Raw genomic sequence first — 9527 nt, 5'->3', positions numbered from 1 at the left:
GTGTTGTCTCAACACTGGACAGTGTTAAATAAGCTCCACCCACTGTTAAGTCTCATATAACACTTAACAGCAACGTGAAATTTGTTTTGCAATATGTTATCAATGTTTTCAGTCCAAAAATGAATTCATGTTTAATTAAACGAGTAAAAGTACCATCATTATTTTTTGAATGTAATGAAATAAAAGTAAAAGTTACAATTTTAAAAATACTTTTTCATAGATCCTCAAAAAATACAATGTAATGTGATTTTCTCAAGCGTTTCACACAGAAACAAAGGGGATGGGACACTTGTTTGAAAGGTCTGTGATTCAATTTGTACTTTGAAACTGAAAATTTGACAAACAGTACAGCTTTCCAATTATCTATCTAATTTTGAGATCACACAACAAATGCCTTATTCATTTATTTACATTAATTTATRTCAGTTGATTCATGTCYCTCTTTGCCCTACAACTGATGGTTTGATATCCAACATCGTAGCACCAAGAAGGAACGATGGCGAAATGAGAAGCAAAAAGGACAAGTGTCCAAAGCGAGGGGAAGACAGCATGGCAGCAGCATGACAAGTAAGCAGAGAAGAGACGTTCCTATGGTTATTTCCTGAATGTTTTATTATAATCCGTTAAATGGTTCAAACAATATTTTGTGAACTGACGGAGATGACTCTAAAAGTTTGTGGGAATGAAACACAGTCTGCCTTTGCATTTTGCAACAAGCAATAATAGATGAACTGGAAAACTGTGGTTGCCCAAATGTACTTTTGATTACTGTGATTTTTGTAATTGGGATCATCCAAGTAAAACACAAGCTCTTCTGATGTTGGAGACTAATGTCTTAGTTTTACTGATTTATTTTAGGGTATCAGTCACCAGATGTTTTATGTTTGTACCTACAGGAGCCCTTCCATCTGTTGTAACATTACTGCAGTAAAATGATACAAGTAACGGATCCTGTATCCTAAACTTCATGTTTTCTGTCCAGCCTGTACTCGTCACCTAACACCAGCAGAGTGCAGCAGAACACTTTGAATACTTTATGACAATTGGAACTGTTAAAACCAAACAGATGTTGGTCGTTCTAACTCGATTTGCAGATTTTTATTGATGGTCAAATGTTTTATTCAAAACAGTAATAAAGCTAGAAGAGAATCTGGGCCTTGTWTCAAGAAAAATCTTCAACTAAACTGAAAGATTTGACCCTTTAGACTAAGCTGACAATGTAATAAAATACCRAACTGCATAAAATTCTCAGAAAATTCGAATGGCCCCTTTATATTCAAGGCAACCAAACATCCACCCACYACCAACTTTTTGGCGTATGGTGTGTGGGTGATAGAAAGCATCAAATTAAGAACTGTTTTAGTTGAGCAGGACTAGATTTGCCAAACAATAAGCAAACAAGAACTGATAGTTTTTAGACTCACTGATGCAGGCAATCTCTTGCCATGCTTATCCCCTATTTCATACAAACCCCAACAAACAGCGAATTCTAAGATAAATGCAGCTAATTATGTTTAAAATTGTACATAATTAAAGTTGTTTYCACTCAGGAGAAACAAAGGAAATTGCTCATTTCATTCCTTATTTAAACTTTATTTCTGAGGAAAGCAGCAGTTTGCTGTTGAGCAACTAATTACCAGGAAAAATATATCTCCTGAAGCCAACAAAGACCGTTTCTCCACAGCAGACTTTTTGATGTGTCATTTAAAAAATGGGTAAAAAGGAGCAGGTGTTTGTTAAACTGAATAACTTCAGTTTGTGTAAAAGTAAGACTTTAAGGGGCACCAAATGTTGTGTTTTCCTATAAGAAAGAGTTCAGAATTCAGTGGGTTCAGTGGAAAGGTTTTGAACAATTAATATCTTACCTGTTGCAGATAATTCTCTGAACAAGCTCGGTTTGGAGTGCTAAGGACCGAGACAAAGTAGATTTTTAGTTGCTAAAAAGCTCCAATTTAAATAAAACATCACAGCAGTTTAAACCTTTACACCAGGGCTATTCAACTGGTGGCCCACGGGCCACATACGGCCCGCGAGTGACCAAAGTTCGGCCCGCCAATTGGTTCATTCATCTCTTAAGCCTAAACCCCCAGTTTTTAATTACTCTTTCTTTTAGTTAAATATAAACATGTTTGGTATCTACAGAAATGTCCTAATCTTGGCTACAAGCTGGTAAAACACATTTACACTCAAAACAGTTAAAACTACAAGCAGTTGAAGATAAAACTATGAAAGTGAAAATAAAATTGGTTTAAAATTTTGAAAAATCAGAGATGTCAGAATTATATTTGTGTTAAATTTGAGGAATAATGTGTTATTTTTAGTTTTAATATTGTTTTATTGTCACTACTTTTATTACACAGGTTGTATTTATGATTAAATAAATAAACTGTTTCAAAGGTAACAGATCTTTGTAACACTTGGTTTATTCACATAATGATTGTAATTGCTTGATGTTCAGCCCTTTAGCTGTTGGCCTGCAGTAACTGGCCTCTGGAGCCATTTACTGTAGTTGAATAGCCCTGCTTTCCACCATTGTCAACTTTGCATTAGCACTTCCTGTGCAGACTGTGGCAATTCCAACAGGAACATTATAATCATTTTGACAGAACAACTATATTTTATAAAGAATTGCACTGAAAGTATATTTTGGATGAACATCTCTGGCTGTTTAACATTTGGAATCAACCCAATTAAAGATGGCTGCCGACCAAATTTTGCACAAGGTTATAAATAGATATTCATTTAAAATCTGGACATTACAGCATCAGTTGTCTCGATGTTTCCTCACGTATCATGTTAAATAGAAAACAAAAAATCTTTTAAAACATTTGAGATTTAAAAAATAAAAGGAGGGTAAGCATGTGAAGAAATAAATACATTTCTTTTCCTTTTTATTTCACTTGTTTTGCAGCTTTTCTATATAAAGTGTCAGTTTGCCCAGCAGGGACTAACAGGGCCGACGTGTCAGAGCAGAGCAGCGATGGCTGACTTTCTGTGGTCGGTGTTAAATCGTGTTTTATAACATTCAAGTGCCTCCTTACCTCTCACCCTTTTAATACACCGAGAGCGAAATACACCATACTCATAAAGTATTCATGTTCCAGGCACACAGGATGACAGTCCTTTTTTTTTTTGCTGGCTTGCTTGTTGTGTGTTTTATGAAATAAATGGGCCAGAGCTGTAAAGTGCAGCATTTGATAACCCTATAAAATGCTGCGGCTCCTCCTGCTCCCAGTGATGTGGCCATCAGRGGTTTCTGGCATCATTTATGTTTTAAAATACATCTACCTCTTCTGTGTGAAATACAAACTCAGCTGCATATTTCAGATGTGCTGGGAGGTTTCAAAGTGTCAGAACAAAGTAAATGACAAAGTTTGTGTTTGAAAGCAAAACGGGCATTCAGGTTTTTGTTATTTTATATTATATACCCAGCTAAATCCATCTTTTTTTACATTGCAGCAAATAAGCTGGATTTTACAAATCCAACTTGAGCAGTGCAGGAAAATGTCATTTTTATTTTTATTTTTTATCTCAGGCAGTTAAGCAGAAGATGTGCAAGTCATGTACTAGTGTGTCTGGAAAAGGACACACTGTTGGTGCTGTCCTCTATCATCATCATCTGCTGTCTCTTGGGGCAGCTGAATTGAAAAGTTATGTTGGGCAGCCTCGACAGCAGATTGTCATTTTCTGGGTGATTTTCAAAGTCAGGAAAAGTTGTGTTTTACAAATCTAGTAATCTAATCTGGAAAAAAAAAAGACATGTAGAATATAGATGGGTCTGCACTTTTTTTTTTTTTGTTATCTTGTATGCTGTCACTGCCAGTGTGGGGATAGAGAGAAATATACTGCAGCTGAAAGTGCTTTAATCCTGGGAGTCACTGGAAATATTCGGCACCGTTTCCACTTTTGTTCCATCTCCCTTGTTTTTATTCCCACCTGCTTTTATCTGGTCGCAGCGCCATCACTGAACTGACTATAGTATTTCTCTTCTTTTTTTATTTTTGATTGATTTATCTACCTTTGCTGCTCTTCCTGTGTCTTACTTCCCCTCCTATCCATTCCTGAATCGCTGCTGTTAGAGAGGAAACTCGATGGGGTTCCTGGAGGATAATGAGGGACGCACAACAGACTCGTGAAGAGAGTAATTCCCGAAGCGCTGCTGAGGCCGCATGAAGAGAAACAACATGAAATAAAACCCATTTTCCTCCTCTGATCTGCTCTCCCCGCCCCCTGCATCTTTATAAAGTCCAAACATAGGTTCTCTCTGCTGTTGATCTTACTTTCGCACCAACATGAGACAGACTTCATGATCACAAGGATTCATTTTACCTTCATTATAAAACACAGTCTAATTAGAAGCCCCAGAGACAAATGTGGCTSGCCTCCCTGCGGATCGTCCACATCTTTGTTCCTCCCAGACTGACTGCACCTTATTGAAATACCATAAATGTGTAAGTTTCAGTCACATATTAATTCATTCTGCCTCTGCGGGAACTGGAGTGAGACCAGTCCCTGATAGCAGAGTGATAGTGCAGTCAGCAGATTTAACAGCAAACTGCAGTCCCCTCATCACACTGTGAAATGAGCCATTTGTGAGTAAAATGTGGAGGTGAGCAAGGAGACAAAAAAAAAAGGTACTGTAAAAGTTTTCTCCAATTTACAGCACGGCGTCGACACTTTCTGTTTATCCTGATTTATTCGTCTTTATTTTGGGCACCCCCGCGCCAATGAAATATGCAAATCGCGGCCYCAAACTACCAACAGGAGGATATCTATTATTGTGGTAGTTTTTCATCATCTCCAGAATGTCTGCTCTGCTTGAGAAACACGCTGCACACTGATTTGCAAGTCAAAAGCTGTTTAACCAGCTCCATTTTTAGAACACATTTTTTACTGCTCATGCCACACTGATAGAAATGTGTTTTTGTCTCATGAGTACCGGTAAGTGAAAATCACTCTTTGGTTTTTCTTAAATGCAGCGCCTCTGCTTTCAGTCTTAGGTATCAGTTTAATCGAACATAATTGTTTTGTTGGTCTTCATATTTACCGTACTTTCGTTAGTTTGCTTATTGCATGAACAATTTTAGACCATTAAGATAATTTAGACTTAGATTTGAGTCGATTTAGGCTTGGAAAAAATCATTTGGGATTTTGGATTTGCTTAACTGAATCTGCCTTTTTTCATGTTAAAAACGTTAAAATTGATTTGATTTATTCATTTAACAGGAAAATATTACTAAAAAATCAAGCCTGACTCAGCACAATAGCTGTTTTACAGCAGGTTCCTGTTCTGCAGCACATAAAACACTCAGAAATACAGCATCACAATCANATTATACACCATAAACACAAAGACAAACAAGCATACCAAAAATGATCATCTTTATACATAGAAAGCATTATAGCAATATTAAAAACAAAAATTATCTATTTAAAAATCATTGCATTCTTTGGGGTTGTAGTTTAATTAAAACACACAGGTCATCTTTGCAGGCTTCAAATGAGACATGTGCTTTTAAATCCCTCTGTCARGTTTAAGTCGTTCAATTAGGGTCTATATCAAGTGGAACTGCAATGCTTTGGTCTGAATTCCTCCTTARTGTAACTCCACAAGCCCCTCTTTCACCCRTTTTCTGAGGCGTGTCTCAGATCAACTCYTTTTGAGGCTGTCTCTTTAAATCCAAACAAGGTGCTTCACACCCCGCCCCTCTCCAGCTTTCAGGGCAGTCCAGCTTGATAGAGGAGTTCACAGCTTAACAGTCATGCAGAAACTTTTTTTTAAATCTACAAATGAATTAAAAGGTGTCAACAACAGAAGACTTGTCTATTCAGCCTTACATGTTGGAGCCAGAGTCTAAGAGCCAGAGGAGAACAAAGATCACTAAATTGTAGTTGGTAAGTTCATATATTATTTGGCAGTTTCTTCACAAATACTGTGATGTGATAGTTCAAAAAATGTCATAGAATAAAAAGAAAATTGAACAAATTGAAAAATTCAACCTGAAAAGAACATAAACGCAGCAACAGAAGAAACTAAATTCATGCTTCTGCACTCCTAAGTACACAACAAAAGTGGATTTTACACATGCTTTCTTTAATGATTTGTAGTTTTTTCATTAGCAATGAAAATAAATTAATGGAAGTCAGTAGTGAGTTCCTTTCTTTCTTCCAGGTGTATTTTCACGCTTACAGAACACTGCATATAAAGAATTCAGTCAAAGAGCTGCTGAAATGATCAGTTCCAGCTCCAATCAGCAGCAAAAGGAACAGAAGCTGAGCTTCTACAGCAGCGAGCAAAATTGCAAAGTAGGTGTCAAAACCGGAGATTTACCAAGTGAAACTGGTGACATTTAGACTCTGAAACTGACGGGTACATCAGCCCTCTGATGAAAAGAGAAGTGGCGAATCAATTTTACAAGTCTGCACCGTGGCTGGCAGCTTGCTCCGCGTCCAACAGAACTACCTGCGGTTCAGTCAAAAACATGATTCAGTTTTTTTCCTGGAAAATCATGTTTCTTAAAAATTGTGGTCCGACATAACCTGTTTATTCAAATGCAATTCCATCCTGAAGCAATCCGCAGGGTGGTCTGACAGAGCAGACACTAAAATGTAAGTTTCGCTGCATCAACTACAGTTATAAAATTTAAATATGCATTGAAACTGAATTTTGTGTAAAAAAAAGGTTAAAAAAAGACATTTACCTTCAATTTAAACAATACTAGATAAAACTATAATAATCTSATGCTGTGAACTGAAGTAGGAGCTTTCTTGAATTGTTTTATCTCAAATAATTRGTGCAACAAATTATATATAATTTTTAACAGCTGAGTCATTTGCCTCATAGCTAAACAAAAGACTCAATATTTGACAGTCAAAGATAATTTATATGGACAAATAATAGATAATTAGGAAGTCTTGCCATCTGAATTTCTTGCAGCAACAATACTGTTTTCAATATTCTCCAGACAAAACACCACAAAACATCTTCAAAATAGATTTTACCTTTGATTAATTTTTCTCTAGACTAATTTTGCAGTAACCTGAGCACCCGGGCGAAAATATTAACACACTTGTACTCAAGAGTCCTGGAGMTTCTTACTAACAGACCACACATACAGGAGCAGGAGTACACATGGGTAACCTTCACTTATTGCTGGAGTACCCCAGGGCTGTGTGTTCAGTCCCGTCTTCTACTTTCTTTTCACATGATAGCAAATCCATCTATGAGTCTAAGACCATTAAATCTACAACTGACACATAAATAACAGGTTTAATCTCAAACAATACTGAGTCATCCTACAGAGAAAGAGTGAAAAACAAGGAGTACACACCTAAAGAGGAGCTGGTAAAGTTAAAATAAGGAGGAATTCCGACCAAAGCATTGCAGTTTCACTTTATATAGACATATAGAAATACTTAAATTAGAAAAATAAGAWTTTAAAAGCATGWAATGTCAATTTTAAGCCAGTAAAAGTGGCCCAGAGTGACCAAATTTTAAAATTTCATATCAGTCAGGACTTGTCATAATCTATAAACACACTAATGATTTATTAAAAAAGAGAATTTATAGGCTCTACTTCCTGAAGGACCAAGAAATCACAACTCCCACAACAGCTGCTAATCTTTGAACCATAGAGCCTTTCATTATTTCCTACATCCTCACAAGAAACCTGTTCTACACCGTGGAGAACAAGAAGACCCAACAGCACACCATAAATACGTCCCCCAGGATCACTGGCACCAAGCTTCCAGCACTGGAAGAAATCCACCTTACCGGATGCAGCCTCAAAGCTGACAAAATAATCATAAGCTCACACCACCCTGCACACAAATTCACCTTTCTGCCTTCTGGAAGGTGTTACAGATCCCTGTAATCCCACAGAACCAGGATGAGGAACAGCTTTTACCCCCTCAGCCTGTACAGTATATGACTGAACACACAGCACTCAGCTCCACCTCACAACAAACCCTTAAAACTCAGAAACACACCTGCTACTCATTCATAGAGATGCATTACTGCACACACAATGAAGCCCAAGGCACAGACTGGTGATATTTACATGCACAGAACAATGTTTTTTCAAGTAAAAGAGGCTGCTGTATAATATCTACTACCTCCCTCGTCTCCTGAAGGCAACATATTTGAACAAAAATAATATTTCTTTGCAATACTTTTACCTGAGGCAATGATCATTTTCAGGTAGTGGGTACAAGATCTTTCAAATGTCTGCAACATTTCTACACTTTATCATGCAAATAATCCTGTTTCATAAGTGTATATATTCTACCCGCCTTCATTAGTTGTGCTAAGTTCATTGTTTTTCTTTGTAACTAGACGACAGCTTGGATCTCCCAAAGGGCATTTACGTCTCTTTATGCATTTTATAATGACAATATCTGTCTATAATTGTTAGTATAAATTTTTAGGTGATTTTCAAAGATTCAAACACAGAAAGGCTTTCTACCACCACAGAGTTCTCTCAAAGGATTCCCATCTGTTCAAAGACTGTGAGCAGATGTAATAAAAATGTTTAAATGTATAAAAGAAGTTGAGTGTGAAAACTGCCAGAGACGTGTCAACGTACAATAAAAAAAGGAGAGAGATAAAAAAACCCACTTTCAACAGAGACGCTCAGAGGAGATGACAGTTTTATTTTCAGTTCAAAAGTCATGTGAAACAAGAAATTTTGAATCTTGCCAAGTGATTTTCAGGCTGTTAACGTTTCCGACATTCTTCTGACAAGACTCCAGTTGATCATCTGAGTGTCCTCTTTGAAGTGTTTAAAGGAGTAGTCTGGTCTTTTTTATATTAAGTGGATTTGACAACTGTGCTTTTTGACTGACTGAAACTGAAGCATGTAGTTTTTTATCTTTGTTTTGATGATTTATTTACGTATTTCAGTAAGTCTGGATAGTCCAACAGCACCAAAATCATTGTATACAGGAGCGCTAGCCTGGCCCTGGCCTTCCTATACAGTTGAGCTCAACTCTAGTTTCCCTTCTCTGCCCAGTCTGGGATTTCTCCCATGGAGAAGGATTTCTCCGGTAGATTTTCAACTGGGCCAATTAGTGAACAGAAGGAGGAGTTGTGAATGATGACGTTGATTTTCTGTGCAGTTTTGGTCTGCTTGTAGTTTATCAATGGAGGAAGTGAATGAAACTCCGTGTCACAAAGCCTGCATGCAGCACTCATTACAGCCATCTCGTTCGGCTTGNAATGTCAATTTTAAGCCAGTAAAAGTGGCCCAGAGTGACCAAATTTTAAAATTTCATATCAGTCAGGACTTGTCATAATCTATAAACACACTAATGATTTATTAAAAAAGAGAATTTATAGGCTCTACTTCCTGAAGGACCAAGAAATCACAACTCCCACAACAGCTGCTAATCTTTGAACCATAGAGCCTTTCATTATTTCCTACATCCTCACAAGAAACCTGTTCTACACCGTGGAGAACAAGAAGACCCAACAGCACACCATAAATACGTCCCCCAGGATCACTGGCACCAAGCTTCCAGCACTGGAA

This window comes from Austrofundulus limnaeus, unplaced genomic scaffold (assembly GCF_001266775.1).
Source record: "Austrofundulus limnaeus strain Quisiro unplaced genomic scaffold, Austrofundulus_limnaeus-1.0 Scaffold0, whole genome shotgun sequence".
NCBI classification, from domain to species: Eukaryota; Metazoa; Chordata; class Actinopteri; order Cyprinodontiformes; family Rivulidae; genus Austrofundulus; species Austrofundulus limnaeus.
The sequence above is the reverse complement of the archived record's forward strand: the minus strand, read 5'-3'. Positions refer to the sequence as shown.